This window comes from Ursus maritimus, unplaced genomic scaffold, assembly GCF_017311325.1.
Source record: "Ursus maritimus isolate PB19 unplaced genomic scaffold, ASM1731132v1 scaffold_10, whole genome shotgun sequence".
Lineage (NCBI taxonomy): Eukaryota > Metazoa > Chordata > Mammalia > Carnivora > Ursidae > Ursus > Ursus maritimus.
Genome location: NW_024423344.1, coordinates 57727694 through 57747981, shown reverse-complemented (window position 1 = coordinate 57747981; position 20288 = coordinate 57727694).

Genomic DNA, 20288 nt, shown 5'->3' with positions numbered 1-20288 from the left:
AAAAAAAAAAAAAAAAAAAAAAAAAGAGGTGAAATCTAGTACCTTCCCAAAGTTCAGGGTCAAATAAAAGCTTTCACATGAATATGGACCAAAAAGGTCCAAACCTCAAATAAGGATGAAATAAATGTAAATTTATCCTGCAGAATGATCTGCAAAGAGAATTTTCCTGCCTGAAAACAGGTACTGGGTGGAGGAAACAAATCCTCAACTAAGAATATGTAACCACAAACTGGGCCTCATGTGTATTTGTGTTCCAGATTCAGACTATCTGTGTCATCCAAAAATTCTCAAACCACAAAATGTGTTCCTAAACAAAAACCCAGCAAAAAAGATATGCATGTGATTAGCAAACTTCAGGAAGGGAAGCAATGATACAAAAGAAGAGAAAGTAGATGTATTTAAAATAGTATCTGGCTAGTACTGATGTCAGTCTCTATATTCAAAAAAGATACAGTGAGGCATTACAACTCCAGTCACCAATAAGACTTTCTCCTTCCCTCTAATCAATTCTTACTCTATCCTGGATGGTATTCTAACAGTTAGAATAGAGGGAAACACCTGGCCTATTGATTTTACTTTCATGATAGGCTTTCAATGAGGAGAAGCAACACTGAAAGGGTGAGGGAGAAGACATCCGTTGAATAAAGTTTTGAGTTTTCATAATTATAATTTAACTGCTGTAATAACACTGACATTGTGATTTTTAAATTATATGGGGCATGCCTAACATTATATACCAAAATTCTAATTATACATGGGCATGTTTCTGTAACTTTTTACTGCCAACAACATATAGTTTTAAGTATTATAATTTGATAATAAATCCAAATATCTTACTGGGGGGGGGAGTCACTCTTTTTTAAAACTTTTTAATATACCTGATTATGTGAGGGCCTTCATTTATTCATATGAGCTTTTGGGCAAGTCTGTTACAAAAGTTACTTCGACTTTGGAATTCCATTTATTTTAAAGAACAATTTTTGGGGGGGAATGCCATGGTAACACCTTTCCATCCATGAGTATGGTATAGCTTACTCAATGTTTATTCTTCTTTTATATAGTATATCTAAGTGTTAGTGGATAATTTTCCTAGTAACCAAACAGACCGGAACCAAAAATCCCCAGTTTCCTCCACTAATAAATTTCAAATCATTTGGATTTTCCATTGATAAGATACAAATGTACTTCCTAAAACTCTTATTTCTAAAGAGATATAAACCTTAGAGGCTGCTGCTTCCCATATAAGAGGATAATACTGAAAAAAAAGTCAAAAAGCAAATGTATTTATATTACTTGTGTATATTTTGATACAAATTTCTATCACATAATCTTTTTTATCAACCTAATATTTTGAAATAATTGATTGTAGCATGCAATCATACAGATGCTTTTATAAAAGATTTATTAATTTTTGACACTGCATTGCTGAATGCCTTGGATATATAGGTATTTTTTGTTGTTGTCCAAAGTTAACTTTTGAAGTTAAATTCTGTCTCTTAGGAATTTTTTTATCTTAAGCCACAGGATAAATTTATACTTAACCTCAAAGGATATTTTAAGTGATTCTAACAATCAACAAAAATGTGAAATCTTTGGTTAATGAGAGACTGGGGAAGTGTATCTTTTTATTTTTATTTTTCCTTCTAATCAAATTTTTCTTTAAAAAAAAATGCTCTCAGGATAATTCTCAAGTGTGCTCCCCTCCCCTCCCCTCCCCCCAAGGCAAAAAGTAGAGTGCGACTTTTGGAGAAAAAAATATTTCTACAGGGATTCTCTTTCTGCACACAGCAGGGTTTGACCCCATGTGGCCTTCTCCCTGGAGTGAGTAATTGTCCAGATGAAAGAAGGAATGAATGATCTCACAACGTGAAAGTCAGAGGCAAAACCACAGAGCCTCGAAAGACAAAAGGAGACTGTGCTGCACTCTTCCTTGATTCTTCTTTTTTTCCCTTGCATGACTGTGCTTTAAAATTTGTGGCTCTATACATTTGATGTACTGCTTCCTATTTTGGTCCCTACTGAATATCAAACTCATGAATCTTGTAACTGGAAAAATCGAATTTTTCTGTCCATAAATACTGATAGCATTTAACTCAGAGTATCTAAAACCATTATTGTGTTATACAGAAATCATGGAGGAAAGGAAAAGGAAAATTGGCTTTTTTTAAAAAAAATTCCTTTAAAAATATTTTTTGACATTTTTCCTCTTGTAATTCCATATCAGCATGAATTTATCACAACTGTAATGAAAGAGACCTTACAAAAAATAATTTATAAAAACATTCTTTTACCTACATCATCGGCAATCTTCAAGAGCAAACCAAATAAGTCACATGTACATTATTGACAGTGTTAGTCACTATTTTGTTTGAATTCTTTTCTGCGGTGTGTGTCTCTGGGTGAGTATGTGGGTGTTGTATCTTTTCTTATGTAACTTCAGTTTTTAATTTCCACTCTAAAATAGTTTTTTCAAGCTTACAAAATCAAAAACCATCATAGAGAAATGACTCATAACTTTTTTTGAAAAACAGATATAAATCATGATAATTACAATATTTTAATAATTACATAGTGAATAAGTCAAATATCCTGACCATCCCTTGCACTGTTTCAGGCATCAAGGTAGCATTAAATTTTCCTCAACTTTTAAATTATACCACAGACTTGTAAAAATCTTTTCAATAAACTGAAACTTTGAAACGGTGTTCTTTACATCATCATGACTGACCACTTCCTTTCAGAATTGCATTTGATATATTCAAATTCAGCCATCTTTCTTTACACCTGCGATGACTATTGGTGAAATAGTTATAACTAATGAAATTTCTCCTATATTCTGCATATTGATTGTTTATTTGTAATATACCTTTAATAAAAATACATCAAGAGATATCTCAAGAGTTACAGAGGTCATAGTGTGACTGAAGTGTGGTGAAGAAGAGATATCCCTGTGGAAAGGCCCAAAGAAAGCGTAAAAAGAATTTATTTAAATTAATCTGAATTCTCCACCAATCCATGATTTCAGTCCAATTTTATCTATTCAATGCTGTGTTGTAATTGTAAAGCATGCCACAATCCCTACCTCTACCCCACCAAAGGAATCTCTCTCCCTCTCTCTCTCTCTCTCTCTTTTTCGCGCGCGTGCGCGCACAAACACACACACACACACACACACACACACACACACACACACACACACAACAATGTATACGACATTGGGCATATTGCATGAAGATGGGATATAAAGGGAAATGCATGTGCACTGGTTCACAAAATCTCTGTGAGAAATAAATAAATCTAGAGTTCATGGGGATTATGGGGAAATCAGGGAAGAATCAAGTAGGTAGATTCCAAGGACCAGAGAAGGGTGTGGCCTTAATGTGATAAACCTTCCTTCTCTGGAGAATCATCTCCTATTGTGTTGCATATGGAATGTGATCTCTCTCTGTCTCTTCCTCTATGTAAATAAGACAAAGGTGTGATTGATGTGATCTAATGTCACATTAGATCTAATGTCAAAACCAGAAATTATTTTAGAGTGAAATGATGCAATAAAATGAATACAACTTGGTAATTTTGTTATTGTCTGACAAATTCACTGTATTATGTTGGTAGACCTATGGAATAATTCTGCTGAAGATTCATTCTCAAAAATAAGTTTATTTTATACAATGAAAATACTATATATACATCCAAATAAAAGCAAAATAAAGAGGTAATCTGTGTATTTAAATATTAAAAGATAACATAAAAGTGTAATTTGTTGCTACATATTCAAGTACTCTAATGAGTTTCTAAGTTAGCTATTTCTAACATCAGTGTATTTTCCTTAAAAGTTAGTTGATTTTTCAATGCAATATAGTTATTTTTAATCTTTAAATAATTGTGTAGAGCTTTCTGTATCATTGCATTTTCATGATTAAAAATTTTGGAAGGGCTGGCAATATCATTTTACTCTTCTCTATAGAATATAGTTTTTTTCTAAAGAATATTCTCCTTAAATATGCTGAGGTTCCTGGTGAGCCAAAAATAAATTCAGTTAAATGCATTTTTTTAATTCCATTTTTAACTGAAATCTGCAAACACTACAGGCCAAATATTTTTACAAATATAATTTGTTTTTGTTTTGCCTCCATTCAGTCTATTTTTGGCAAATATTTTAAGAAAATAATACTTCTAAGTTATCACTATTTATAAATATTTGAAAATATTGCAAAATGTATATGCTACAAAATTGTTGATTTTTTCATTTTCATTCCATTCAGGTAAATATTATGAATTTATCCAGTTAAAATATGAACACATCAAAGGATTCTTTCCACATTTCAGTATTCCAAAGTTCAATCAAATAATTTTAAAATTAAATAATGTTTCATTATTTAGTTTATTTATATTTGTCTTGCTTTTGTGGGATGAAATTTGATAGCTTCTTGTTTGCTTTTCTTTTTTGCATTAATTCCGATTCTCTACAATTCAAGAGTTGAATATTCTGGAGCTTCATTTGGCAATTTTAATGGTAATTTGGAAAAAAAAAAAAAAGCGCCGAATACCAGTGCATGTCACTATTTCATCCAAGTTTTATAATATCTTAAATTCTAATTAACAATGATCAGGCAAAACAGAAAGTGAATATTCTTATGCTGGAGTATTTTTGTTTATTCAGCACAAGCATTAGGCTCCTTCTATTAAAATAAACAAGCTGTGGTGTGTGCACTTGTGTGTGTGTGTGTGTGTGTGTGTGTGTGTGTGTGTGAGACTTTTAATAACTCAAGCTTCTCATTAATTGGTACAACATTACATCTTGTTTGGATAGAATCGGGAGTTATATATTTACCACAACCTATCTCAAAGTCCTTTGGCTCCACAGTTTTCTGAATTTAATAAAAAATGTTATTTATACAATGACATTTGCCTCACCAAATTTAGAATGCATTTTATCATTGCAAAAATAATTTTATTATTGATGTAATTTTTAACTAAATTTATAACATATTTTAAAATGTCATATAATCCACATTTAATGAAATATACTTTCAAAAGCTTTACTTTGATTTCATAAATTGGATGAATATATTTGAACCATTTTTGCAGTTATCCGATTTTCTATTAAATGCACTAGATGATATTGTTATAAAATTGTCTGCCTTTACCTGTTTGCAAATATTTTCTTATGCAAATAAATTCACAAATACCAATTAAATTTTCTATGTTCATAAAAAAACTTTGATTAAAATGATCAAAATTAATTTAGAAAAAGAATCATTTGATCTAAATAAAAAATGAATCTTCAGAGTGATATGAAAATGTTATTTCCGCAGTTGCACATGCAATATTTTCACCATGTTCTTACAATAAGTACTCACTGTTGGAGAGACGGTGATGTTTCTTCAGCAGATTTGAGTTGTGTGGTCTCATGACATCAATGATATACCCACTACCTTTCTCTGTCATGGTAGATGTCTAATATCAACAAATATTTTGCTTACCATGAGTTACCAAAAAAGAAAACGCTGTACATATATTTCATTTAAAATGCACTATCTTTTGTTGGCTCATTATTACCAAAGGGGCTTACTACAGAATTTTAAAAGTGCATTATTAGCCAATAAAAGACAAGTAACTTTAGACTTGCACTATAGAAGAAATGATGAAACGCCACAGTCTGGCCGGTTCGGGCTGCTCTAACAAAGCATCATACACTGGATGCCTTAAGCAACAAATATGTTTCTCATAGCCCTGAGGGCTGGGAACTCCAAGATCAAGTTGCCACAGACTCAGAGTCTGATAAGGGTTCAATTCAGAGAAGGTCTTCTCACTGTGTCCTCACACGGTATAAAAAAGGGTAAGCGAGTTCTCTGAGATCTCTCTGATAAGGGCAGTAATCCCATTCCTGAGTATTCCACCCTCATGTGTTAATTTCTGTCATAGCCCTGACCTCCTAACATCATCACTTTGGGGGTTATAATTGCAACAAATGAATTTTGGGGAGACAAACATTCAGTAGAACCATCACAGGAGCTAGCAGGCTATTATTTACATTTATCACATGATGATACATCTCTATTTCTACACTGTCAGGAAAATAAAACAATCCCGCCAACCCAAAGATTCTTCTGTAACAATGTAGAAGAGAAAAAGAACATAACAATAATTGAGTATGTATATTCAATGCTTCTTTGCTGTGACAAAATACTATATACTTAGTGGATGGATTAAACCATATAAAGGTATTCTCTTACAGTTCTGTATGTCAGAAATCCTAAAATCAGGATGTCTGCAGGGCTACATACGTGGTGGACTATAGTGCAAAGGCTGTTTCCTTGCATTTTTCAGCTTCTAGAAGCTTACACGCATTGGCTCAGAGACTTTCATTACTCCAACCTCTGCTTCTGTCATTGTAGCTTCTATTTTGCCTCTGCCTCTTCTGCTTTTCTTCCCCTCACAGGAATTCTTGTGATCACATGGGGCATACCTGGGTAATCCTTTATATCAAATCCTTAATTTATTCACATCTGCAAAATCCCTTTTACTATGTAACACATTCACTGGTTCTGGGGATTAGGACTGGGGATCTTTTTGAAGTTATTATTCTTTCTACCTAAGTAAACATTAATAACATGCATGTAAGGTTGCACAAAAGGGAATACAAAATTAAAACAAAATCTCAGAAACTTTATACAGCACAGCAGAAGAAATAATAAATTCCCTAAACTTCTTGAGAGACCAAAACCTATACCTCCTAACAGTTTTCTTTATGTCTTCTAAGAGAACACTGAGCTAATTCCAGTAGTGCGTTTTTACATATCTAGAGGTCATTTGGTCTGCAAACTTGGAGGTAACTCTATACTGTAAAGCATGGAAAACAAGCTCAGTCTTCAGAGAGATCTCTATTCCACCGGTCAGAGTAAGGACTCAGACTGACATGTTTCCAAGGAAACAGTTTAAGAAAAAGTGGAAGGGAATGCCAAAGAAAAAATGTACCTGATTGAGGTAACAGGCAAGAAAGACTTACTCCAGACTACTGCAGTAGGAAGGGGGGACCGAACTCAGCTCTGCTGAAACAAGATGTGGGAGAGCTTGTAAGGGCTGGATTCAGCTAGTGGAAAAGTACTGTATGACACTTTGGGGAGGTAGGTCGATGTGATTAGACCATGTATGCTTGCTAATTGGTACTTATCAAAGTTAGGCTCCTATCCTCCCACAGAGACTGGGTGATAGGGGCTCTATCTTTCTTATGATTACATTTTAAAGGGATGACTCCCAGCTCCTTGAGAAAGACATTCCTGGGTTATAAAACTGGTAAAAGGCTGGGAGGGGATTTGCATGTCAGTGGGTAGAGAAAGGATTTACATAGTGCATTTCCTAAGGTAAACACTCTAAGGTAAAGGGAGGTCTAGGGCCTAGACTTAGGAAGAAACCTGTCTAAAGCTGAATCAAGCTAAGGGGAACACTAAGGAAGTCTTGGTCAGGGAAAACCATTTCTTTGCCCTTTGTAAATGGAGAAAGACATTTTCATTTATTCTTACATTGTATCTACACCTTCACTCTAAGTTTCTACATTTCTTACCGACCTCATAGACTAGAAGCCTGGCTTCTAACCAGTTCAACAAGTGACCTTCAGGACAACTGTATTTAATACTTTTCCCATCACACTGGATAGGATTAGCTGCTTGTAACCACTTAGGTCAAAGAAGAGTACATTTTTTTATCAGTGACTGCAGACCCAGAAAGGGAGTTTTTAGTTATGTAGAACCTGAATATATCCAGGAAAAGAAGGAAGGGCTACTAGTGGTATATTCTGAGGTTAGGCCATGTGTTAAAATAAGAACTCTGCTCTGTGAGTACACATTGTGCACCACAGTAGAAACTGGAAATACAATGCAAGCCCACCCTGACATGTTAATATAACTTTGAATTATATTTTACGATTGCAGAGAGAACATTTTGACATGAATTCTGAACCAGTTAGAACCTTGGGATAACAAGATAAACTAAGGAAGTCTGGGACAGACGTTGACTTCAGGTTGTTACTGGATCCAGCAAACACACATTGTAAGAACCTGGTTACTGGCAACATAGAAGCCTCGTAACCATGAAAATATCAGTAACAAGAGATCTATTTTCCTATGGACAGTGCACACCCATGCAGCTTGACGTCTATGGAGTACAATGTAAAGTGGAAATTACCTCCAGGAAAGATAATCTTTTGAAAGAATTGTAACTAGAGACAGGACATGGCTGAAAACTAAATTTCAGCTGGAAAATTGAGAGGCATATCCAGAGACAATCCTGGAACTGATCAGGCTCTGCTTATGGAATTAGATAATGAGAAATGCAGAGATTACTCAGGGATAAAAATATTGATCTACTGAATAAAACCAAGCTTGACGACTCCAAAAAGGACAGTCAGAGTTTTGAAATATGTCAGGCCATGCCTCTCCAATTTGTTTCTCCTCCATAAGAAGTAACACAATAAAAAACTGCTGAAAAATGGCATTTCAATGTAGGTGGATAAATTAATAATGCACAGAAAAGTCTTTCTCTACAATCTATTTAAATTGTTCAAATGGCAGTATAAATGCTAAGTGTTTAAGATCATCTGGTTATGCAGGTATACTGGATGTCCATATGCATGGTGACACAAACAGAAAAGCTGAATACCTGTAAGTGTTTTAAACCTATAATACATAATCAAGTGTAATCAATCTTTTGAGTGTTACCTAATAAAGTCCTTTTCTTTCCTTCAAAAATCTTAATTTTTAATATATATGTATATAATTTGTTTAAAAAGTTTAATAAATAATACCATTTAGATAAGCTTGATGCTAAAAAGATAATTTCAAAAAATGCGTTTTAGCATTTACATCTATTTACTTAAAAAGTTATTTTGAAGGAAAATAAATCATTCAACATGCAAGAAAATTTTAAATGGGAATAGAATAGACACAAACCGTTCTGCCTTATCGCTTTCAGGAGATTAAACTTTATGTCAAGTTTTTCTTTGTCCTTTATATCTAGAGACAGAAAGTCACCTTGAGGCATATCATCTTTGTTCTGCTGGGAAGATGTATGATTTTCCTTTTTTATTCATGCAAATGTTATGCCAGAAGGCACATTTAGACAGGGCCAGGGTGTAAAAGGACCTATTGTGTCCTCACAAAGGGAGCGCCTCACAAATGCTTCTGGCTGCAGAGCTCTCACTAGGGTAGGAGTGGGACCGTCTCCTGCAGAGCAAGTAGCCTCTTGGGGGGACAGGGCTTGATACTCTCACTCTTTTCACTCTTATTGTTCAAATCTGCAGCATCCCTCTGATGGGCTGAAGTGTTTGGAGAAGACACAGATAAGAGGAGCACTTCATGAAGGATAGAGCCTCACGGTGATTGACTTGTAGTCAATACAATAGATTGGATTTCCTGGAGGAAGGTTTGCTTCTGCAGAGCATGTGGCTAAGGAGGACCATAGTGTTTGGGGGAAATATATAAGAATGATTATTTGCATGTGTATGGGCTGCTGTGCTCAATTATACAGATAGTGCCCAGGGATTTGAAACAAGCAAAAGATCACATTAGCCTGGAATGAATGTCCATTACAAAGGGCAGGTTTAGTTTACCAGCAGCTAACTCAAGTCACTGGGAAGCAGCAACTAAGCCAGACTGGCTAAACCCCACGTTTTCTCTCTAATATTTGGAAGCAGGGTTTACCTTAGCTAGATAATACAGAAAGCCTGAAATTTTGATCAATTAAGAGAGGTCTTTAAAAAAATAAACTTCCTGTTAATAAGTACAAATCAGGGCAAGAAGGGAGGAGGGATACAAATATGCAATATATATTCTAAAACAGAGATTGGCTTGGTGTGCTGCTCTGAACTGACCTAAGGGTTGTTCGCTTGTAATGCATATTTTTAAATTCTTACTATAAGCCTCCTTCCCACAAGCATGCTAGCAGACAGTAAGATATAAGGAAAGTGAATTTCAGACTGAATTCTGTCACACCTGCAAACATTTACTAGCAAACAAGGAAATAGTTATAGAACCCAATTTGTAAGCTTCAAGAAGTCACCAGCTCTCTGGCCTTTTGGACGCTCTAACAAGACTTTACAATAAATCTAGTAGTGGCGTTCAACTCAGTTTCTAGTTAAATTACACAAAAAGATTTTCATATATGTAGTTGGGATGTGGTATGTCAGTATTTAGCCTGCATTCCCAAGTGAAGAAATTTGTGAGTCTTTCAAAACCCAACAAAGTACTCTTGATCATCTATGCTAAAGGGTCTTAAAGTTAATTACAGATCATATTATAGATACAAATCAGGTTGATTAAGCAATAGAACAACATTAATTTTTTTCTGGATTATTTGGTAATATGTCCTTCTAAGACATGGAAAACAATTTGGGAGAAATATTCAGGAAAGTTCCTGGTGGGGGTAATAGGAATTTGAAAAATGAATGGGGATCATAACTTTGCTGCAAATTTTAGAAGTAGGAAGAAGCTAAACTATATATATTTTTAAAATGGATAAGCTGTTTCAGATAAGATGTTATACTCACAGACTTGAGGTAAGAGCAGGGAAATGGATATTTAATGGGTCTAGGTATTAGTCAAACTTCTTGGCCCGACTGGTGATTACAGAGGTATAATATTTCAATAGGCTGTGCACTAATAAACTCCCTAGTTTTCCGTAGTATGTTTATATCAGTAACAAGTTTAACGGAAGATATTTAAAAAATTAAAAACAGAAACAACAAATGTGGATACGGAGCGGGAAAGTTCTCAAATTTACTGAAGTGAATCTGTAGAAGTTTTGCTTATAATACGTTTCAGTTTGTATATGAAGAATGATTTGAGGATTTCCAGCAAGTAAGTGAGCATTTTAGGGCACAATGACTACAGATGTGAAAAAGCGTTGAAAAGTGCTCAGTGTAGCTATAAGGTGGATGCAGGAGTGCAGCCTAGTGGAAATTAAGAAAGGAAAGCAGGTGGTAGACTAAGAATTGTTTCTCATTCCCAAATCCACAAGTGCCTATCTTATTCTTTGTGAAATATGAAGTCATTTAATTCATACAGAATCCATAGGCAAAAGAACCAAGAATAAAATCCTGGGAATTATTTATATGAAACAACTGAACAGAAGTTCATTACATGAACATGAACTTAGTGCTATTATTTGATCATCCCCAGCATTACAGGTAAGGGAACTGATTTACAATGTGCTTAAGTAATTTGCACAGATGGCAAAAAAGTGGTGGCAAGGTTCCAAGACCACCAATTCAGAATGGACCTGGTACTGAATTACTGAAGTAAAATATAAATGGAAGTTATTGATGATAAGGAAGTTGGGGAACCAATTCTGGAGGACTGGATGGATAATACATATGATTATTTGAGTATCCTGTTACTAGTTTGCAATGAAGAGACAGCTGTGATTTAGGTGTCAAATGCCCGGACAGATATAACGGAGGGACCGACCAGGAGGAGGATTGTAGTGAATGGTATATCAAGGTACTGGGATTTAATGCAGGTGGATGGTTTACCTGAGGCTGCCAGAATGTCCTAAATAAGTGTTCACACTATTCTCCAACAGTACTTCCAAATGTATAGGGATAGGTGAGCACATTTCATTCAAGAAGCTACAAAGGGATTTTTGTTTGCCTGACGACTGTTTTGCAGTTAAGACAAGAGAGTAGAGGCAGCAGCTTTTTGAGGGTAAATTTGGAAAAGATTATATATATAATTGAGGCTGATATGTTAGGAGATATGTTAGATACATGCCTTCTCTTTGTTCAAGGTTTAAGTAGAATCTGCCAAAACACAATTCAGTTCACTTTCTCTATTTCTGAAACAACTGTAATTATAAGAAAAATAGAGTGTCTTTTTAGCAACTGATATTTTATATATGAAAAATAACAGAAATGTAGCTAATAAAATATTGTTTAATTGCTTTTTTAAAAACTTGATATGATGGAAAATGTAGGATATAAGTATTTAATCAAGTCAGGCTTTCCAGACTATCATTCAAAGCCTGATAGGAGATATGTATTGCAGTAATTTACTCAATAAAAGATATATCAAAGATCTGGATTTGGTTGTATAGATGATGAGTTATAATACTAGGGAGATAAACATGATCACATGGTATCAGCTTCTCATAGGATGACAGTGTGCCAAAAATCGAAAGTGGATTTTAGATTATGATTACACACATTGAAGCAAAACCATTTCTGAAAATCTTTGTTGCCATGTAGGTCAGCTTTCTAAAGGGCTACAGGAGACAAGGAATAAGTTACTTACAATCTATTCATTTATAGCTATCGTGTCTTACATGATTTATTGCAAATTGGCTTCATCAAAGAGCAAGCTTAAGGTAATTTGTGTCAGTTCTCCAGTTACAAGTTTATAAAGAGATTGAGGAATACTGTATTTATAATTCTGATAATAGATGCAATTGTGATTCCTATCATTGTATATAGAATCCCTACCCTAGAAATGGATCCATTGATCATCTGAGCAAAGTCCAAAGTATACAAATAACACATGTAATCATTTAGCAAACATCTAGCTTAAGGTCAGTAGAGCCTGCTGACTTCTAAATTCAGCATTATAATGTGATAGGTACTAATACAACAGTTACTTCAAGACAGGTTTTTAATTTCAGGAAGTATGGAAGAGTATGTATATAGGGTATCTTTTTTTTTTTTTTTAAGATTTATTTGAGAGAGAGAGAGTGAGAAAGAGAGAGAGAGAGCAAATGGGGAAGGACAAAGGGAGAATCTCAAGCAAACTCCCAGCTGAGTGTGGAATCCAAGACAGGACTCCAGCCAATGACCCTGAGATCATGACCTGAGCCAAAATCAAGAGTTGTATGCTTAACCAACTGAGCACCTCAGGTGCCTTGAGAAAGCTTATTTTTTGCATTACCTCCTTTTGTTTCTTGGCATTTGTGTCATACATATGTATTCCCTATTGATATTATTTAATCTTCTAATCAAAAATTTTAAAAAAAGAAAAAGAAGATGTTTGAATGAAGCCTTCAGGAAAACAGACCACTGAAGAATCAGGAACCTGTATCTTACTCTGAGATGTTAGTGAGGTTAATAAACATTGGGCAGTGAATGTCACAGCAAAAATAATGAAATTATAATGTTAAGAAGACAGAAATTCAAGCCATCAGATTCTTATGAGTTTGGAAATACTGATGTTTTCTATTGAGATGATTAAATTGGAAAGTGATCAACATGAGCATTTCTTCTAACCAATATAATGGGAAAACATGAACTCTTGTAATTATATCCTAGTTGAAGGAATAGTAAGCTATTGCCATTTTCCTGATCCAGTACTTAGTTCAGGATTTTTTTTTTCCTATAATTTGCATAAGTAAAGAGCCACTCCTTCTACCATTAAATATGTTATTCACTCTTCAGCTCTTAGTATATTTAATCCAGCTGACACCAAACTGACCAGGGTATGTAATTACTTTGAACTTAATGTAGAGTCCACTATGCTTAGAACTAATATCAATTTTTTTTTTAAAGATTCTACTTATTCATTTTTGGAGAGAGAGAGAGAGAGCGAGCGTGAGCACAAGAGCGGGGTGGGAGCAGAGGGATAAGTACGCTCCCCACTAAGCAGGGAGCCCAAGGAAGGGATCGATCCCAGGACTCTGGGATCATGACCTGAGCTGAAGGCAGATACCCAACTGACTGAACCACCTAGGCACTCAAGATCAAATACTCCTGGAAAACTAAACATTTTATATTTTAAATTACAAATATTAAATTATTTATACCTAGATACATAGGTAGATACTTAGAGTGTAAGTGGAAACATTGAGAAAGTAATTTTCTTTCAGTTTTAACTTAGATATTCTGTTGTGATAAAAAAGTACTCTCTTATATCAAGAAACATAATCACAGTACTTAGCAGCAATAATTATCGAGGCAGTTGGACAGTGCCAGGACTCAGAGAATAATAGAAACTCCACAGGGGAAAGGATGATAATTATTGGAAATGCCAAAGAAATATCTTTTAAAGAAAAAGAGCAATTAAAAAATGCACTGAACCACATGTATGTCCCTTGTTTTGATAAAAAATGCTTTAAACATTCTTATAAAAGATATATACTCATATAAATATTTGATTGTCATTAAGCAGTCAATTGTTGAAAATTAGACTACAATGATATATACCAATAGGTTGAAAGAGGATTAGAGATTTAAATAGAGAACACCCCTAAAATCTTTATAATGAATATTTTCCACTATGAAATAATAATAGTAAGGGAACACATATTTCTGGAAATTCGCAGCTGAAGGTGACCAAAAGCAGTGTAAAGGAAAAGATCTCTTTATTAGTATTCTAGATTCATTCTAAATAGATAAGCTTCTACAGTGCTTTTACCCTTCAATTAAAATTTCTTTAAGAAGCTTAATACGTTGATACACATTTTAGTAAAAATGGTGCAGCTTACATGCTCTCAAGCCATATTAACAAGCCATATGGTTTATAATTTGCAGCTTTCACAAGAATAAACAGTGCAGTGTTGCAAAGTAAATCATCTAAATAGATTTATCTAGATACATTAAGTGAAATGATGCTAATTTGCAGCTCATTCATTTGACAGAGCTTATCCTGTTTGCCTAGGCAGTTGATTCTATAGTTTTGGATCACTAACATAGATTTAATCATATAATTGTGGTAAACATGAGAAAAAAATACGTAGATATATTCTATCGAATATAACTAAGGGTTTTAAGACCTATGGATTTTCAGCATTATCTTTTTACCCTCACAGAGGTGATAATTAAGTTTAGCTTCTCTCTCATGAAGCATTGATTAGTTATAAACATTTAATATTCCATTACTAGAGGAATATAAGTAAACTAATGGATTGGCAAGGGAGAGAATTTGATAGGATCATTAGATATTGCTAAAAAATAAATGAATTACATATAATTATTATTATTATTTTTTGTTTGTTTTTTTAAAGATTTTATTTATTTATTTGACAGAGATAGAGACAGCCAGCAGGAGAGGGAACACAAGCAGGGGGAGTGGGAGAGGAAGAAGCAGGCTCATAGCGGAGGAGCCTGATGTGGGGCTCGATCCCATAACGCCAGGATCACGCCCTGAGCCGAAGGCAGACGCTTAACCGCTGTGCCACCCAGGCGCCCCACATATAATTATTTTTAATTCTCTTCAATGGCTTTACTATATTTATAATGCATTGGGTTATGATGATATATATCATTTTTAATGTGAGCAAATTGTTGTTTGCAGTCATTTCCTAGTATAAATATATTTGCAATAACAGATACTGCTTTTTAAAAAAAAAATTTTGAGAGAAAGAGAGTGTGCATGCGTGCCTGCGTGAGTGAAGAGGGGAAGGGGCAAAGGGGAAGAGGGACAGAGAATCCCGAGCAGCTCCACGCTCAGTGCAGAGAATGATGCAGGGCTCAATCGCAGGACCCTAAGATCAGGACCTGAGCCAAAATCAAGAGCTGGACGCTTAACTGACTGAGCCACCCAGGTGCCCCGATACTGCTTTTTAAAAAATAGCACATTACCATCTATTATTTGCCCTCGCATGTCAATAAATGTATAAGGTAAATTCCTAGAGATGTAATTTGTGAATCACAGCAAATGTGTTTTTCTTAAAATGGCCAAAGATTGGCCATTTCCCCCACACCCAAGCCCTAAAAAACTGCAGAAGCAATTCAGAATATCAACAAAGAACATATGAGAGTTCAGGCTTTCTTGCAATCTCTCGGGCAATGTGTATTATAAATTATTTGGTTTTGCTATACTGACTTTAAAATGGCACCTCGTTGTTATTTTAATTTACATTTACTTGATTGTTACCAAATTCAGTATTGTGTCATGGATGTAAAAGTAACTTAAGTTTATTTTTTTATGTAAAATGATTGATGTATAATTTAAAAACAATACTGCTAGATGATGTATAAAAACCTTTGAAGATATCAAAAAACTTGGATAAGTGTTAAGCATAGAAGTTACTAATCCTGTTAAGCACTTTTTTTTTTAGTTTAAGGTATTTTTGCTAAAATTTTTCTCATTTTTTTATGAAGTCATATTTAGCAATATTTTCATGTAAGAATTCTGGGTTTCCTGAGTTTATTGTCTTGCTAAGAAAAGAGAGTTTCCTTTTACTCCTATTTTATAAAGTGCCTTTGTCATAAACAGGGAAGTTTTTTTAATGATATTTCCATATTTATTGAGATAATAATAGGATAATAAAAAATAGCCATGATGACAGTAAAAATCCACCAAGTTAACAGTAACCCCAGAAATTTTTCATGAGTATGATCTATTAACCAAAGATTTTAACTAATAAATTGTATTTGAAATTTAAGTTCCTATTTATTTCAAATTTATATAAAAACTTTACTACAACCAATATAAAATTATAAATGTTTTTTCATGAATGTATTAAAACAATTGTATGGTCATTTTCCACTAATTTTGGAATTAGGAATTGTGTTGAGTTAGGAGAGGCTTTCTAATATTGACACATTCTTAGATTCACAGCATAAACTCCACTTAGCCACAGTTTTATTTTTTAAACTTCGTTTCTAGATTTAATTTACCAATATATTATCTTTGTATGTTTGCATATAATTCTATGAATAAATATGTCCTATAATTGATTGATTTGGGCATCAATATTATATAGTCTCAAAAATTTAGCTGCAGTACAGGAGACACTGCCATACTCTTTTTGAAACTTCCTTTGAATCTATAATTATTTCAAAATGAAAGGTTAAAAAAATGAAATAAGAAGAAGAATGTACTATTACCACATGCAACAACATGAATGAACTTCTAAATATAATGTTGAGCAAAAGAGGCTAGATACAAAAAGTAAACAGCATAATGCCATTACATACCGGGTTCAGTTTTAGTAGTGGCCACAAACTATAGTCTTCCCAGTGTTGTGATATATGTAAATTCCTTTAAGGGCAAAGCATCCAGCTTTCACTTTATCTGTTGTCATATTGTCCCCATTCCCCTCTGCTACATTTTAAAGTATTTTTTCCTCCATTTTTTAACAGATACTCAGTATAAAGAGGACATAACAAAATTATTGAAAGCACACAATATGTTTTGCTTTCCATTACAGATAGATGGAAAAAATAAGAACACAAAATCTAAATAGGAAAAAAAAATACATGTAAGTAAAAACTAGGAGCATAAATTGAAAAGAGTAAAACACAATTGTTTCTTTTAAGCACATAGCAGAATATGTTAAAAATATGATGAGAAGTAAATTGCTCTAACATAGTTTTCTTTATTCAGCTTTTTTAGAGTAAGAAGTAAAATGCTTTGGTTCCTTAGGTTATGGAAACATTGAAGAATAAGTCTGACAATTAACTAGAAAACAATCTTTGCATTTGTATAGCTAGAGACTAGGGAGGACAAACATGGACTGAAATTTTTCAAAACTCTTCCCATTCATTTGACATACTAATTGAATATTTATTAAGCGACAGTGAAGTTAACACTTCTGATTTAAAAAAAAAAAAAGAGGGGCGCCTGGTGTCTCAGTTGGTTAAGTGTCTACCTTTGGCTCAGGTCATGACCCCAGGGTGCCAGGATCAAGTCAGAGTTGGGGTTCCTGCTCAGCAGAGAGCCTGCTTATCCCTCTCCCTCCACCCACCTCCTGTCCCCCGCTAATGGGCACTCTCTCTCAAATAAATAAATAAAATCTTACGGAAAAAAAAAGACAAACGATAACAAAGCAAAATAGATATGTCTTCCATATAATCTACAACTTACAGGGCAAAACAGGCCAAAACACATGATGCATTTAAAATAATTTAATAATAAAAATAATAATAATGATAATAGTATTGTAGCCTCCAAAGAATTTTATTGAAATGGCCAACTACACCAGCTTATAGTAGCCATAGGCAAGGGCAAAAAACTTTACTAGCTTTCTCTACAGTATATGAAAGAGTAGGAGCTCCAATTAACTGAATGGGTGTGAAAAACCCAGGCACTCAGAGTTTGGAATCTATCTGGATAAAAAATCACTGTATTCTCTTCCATCATTTTGCAGGAAATTCCTCATTTTTTCTATTTGTTATGACACTGGAAACGCAAGATAAATAGCATCTAAGGCTTAAGGTGTGGACAGCAATATAATGATAGAAAGCTGCAACAGAAAAAAAATGTATAAAAATAATAAACCATTAGCAAATAGAACTTTAGATAAGAAAGATTAAGCCTCAACCTTACATAGCTACCATCTGCCCAAACCACCTATAAGGAAGCCATGGTAGTTCTAATCCTTCTCAATGTCTATTGTGCAATAGCATCCGCATGGCACTTTCTGATATTCAAGAATGGTCTTATCACATTCCTTAGGACAATGAACTTTGATTCCTAGTGAGTATTAAAATATCTGATAATAAATCTGTCTCAGTGATGAAAATGGATGGAAATAAATAAGAATACTACTACCTAGGGTTATTTGAATTTAATAGAAAGTTCTTGGAATGAGAATACCTTAGTTCAAATAATAACTGAATGGTTTCAACATAAACGAAAATATTTTGAAAGAAGTAGGGTTCTTTCGCAAGAACCCCCAAACCTCAAATTACAATCAACTTGTCTGCCTTTGCAATGTAGATGGAGAATTCTGGCATTGCAATATTATCAGTTTTCCTAGGAAGTGATTCAGGAGTATCAACTATTCATTGAAAGGGATAGCTTTCTTCAAAATAGGTTTCCTTGGAGTCGTGTGTTTGGGGGGTGGGAGCTGTGGATGGGCAGAAGGAATGGTGATAAGTGTTGCTCTCAAAATTAAAATGTAAGCCCACATATACGAAATCTTTAAATGACTAGTGGCTTATTTATTTACTTTTCCATCCTATAGATGACTGGATGATACCAGTGCGTACATATTGGATTTATTTCAGCAATAGAGATCACAATACACGTTATATTTCATAGTTATACTGTCACTCAAAATCAAGGGTGTTTATAGAAGAGTTCAGAGTTGTTTCAGGGTCACCATTTGCCAATTTTTTGCATGAATTCTGATTTGAAAATAAATCTGCATAACAGAATTTTAATTTGGGGATCTGTGGCACCTGGAAGTACTTCTTCCTGCTAAAAATTTAAGCTTGAAACACTTTTCAGGAAAAAAAGGGCACACCTAGATATTGCATACAAAGAAAGTTTCATTTATAATGAAGTAAATTCAATAAATAAGTGTAGTAAGTAAAAGGGCCAAGTGCAGTTATACCAAAAAAAAAAAAAATCTGAGTATATAGATGTATAATTAAACAAACTGAACTGTAAGTAGGTACAATAGGATGAACAGATTTGTAAAAATCTCGGAGTTAGATCTGATATCTAAAATGTCAGAATGGAAGTTCCATAAGCATTTCCAGTTATCTTGTTCTGTGCTTTAAGAAATAACCCTGAGATCCTGTAAATTGAAACAAACCAAGAAAACTTTATGGCAGCAACCTGCTCCTTCACACCGTGGCCTTGGAGTAATGAAAGGTCAGGACCAGTGATCATCTATCTCCATAATTTCACTAACAATTGACAAACACAATTTAGAAACTGCCAAAAAGTGAAATTGATCTTGTTCTTAGTGAAAATTGTATCTATTTGTTTAGATTCTCTACTATGCTATGATAGCAACAATGATAAAGAATTCATTCACATCCATCAAGAAAAGTATGAAAGCATTACTTTGTAAATGGTTTGATTCGATTTACAGAACAGAAATCCCATTTAAATGATGTATCTTAGAACTGGAAAATGTTCTAATATTTCCTTACATTTATTACATGCAACTATAATTTTGAAGCAGACATAGTAAGGAATAGCCAATCGTTTGAAAAGTTTGAAGATGCTAATTTATCAGCATATTCAGTTCCCCTAAGAGCTAACACTTCCTTTTGGTATTTTCTACAGATTAAAAATACATTATAATTGAAGGAGGATGGCTGCAAATGTTATACTAAAAAAAAAAAAACACCTTTTTAAAGACGAGAATATTATTTTTCATGGTTAGTTGAAATATTAGGCCACCATTATTTAGGAAAGAGAAATTCAATTATACTTAAAACAAAAACATGCAAATCACATTCTGTTAGTAATTGATAGCAGATTGGAGATCAATGCATAGGTAAGCTTACCATTATCATTACTATTATTATTTCTTAAATAACTATAACCAAATATCATAACTATATTCACACATATACACAAAATACACATGATAGAATTGTATTTTAGGTATGCAACAATCACCAA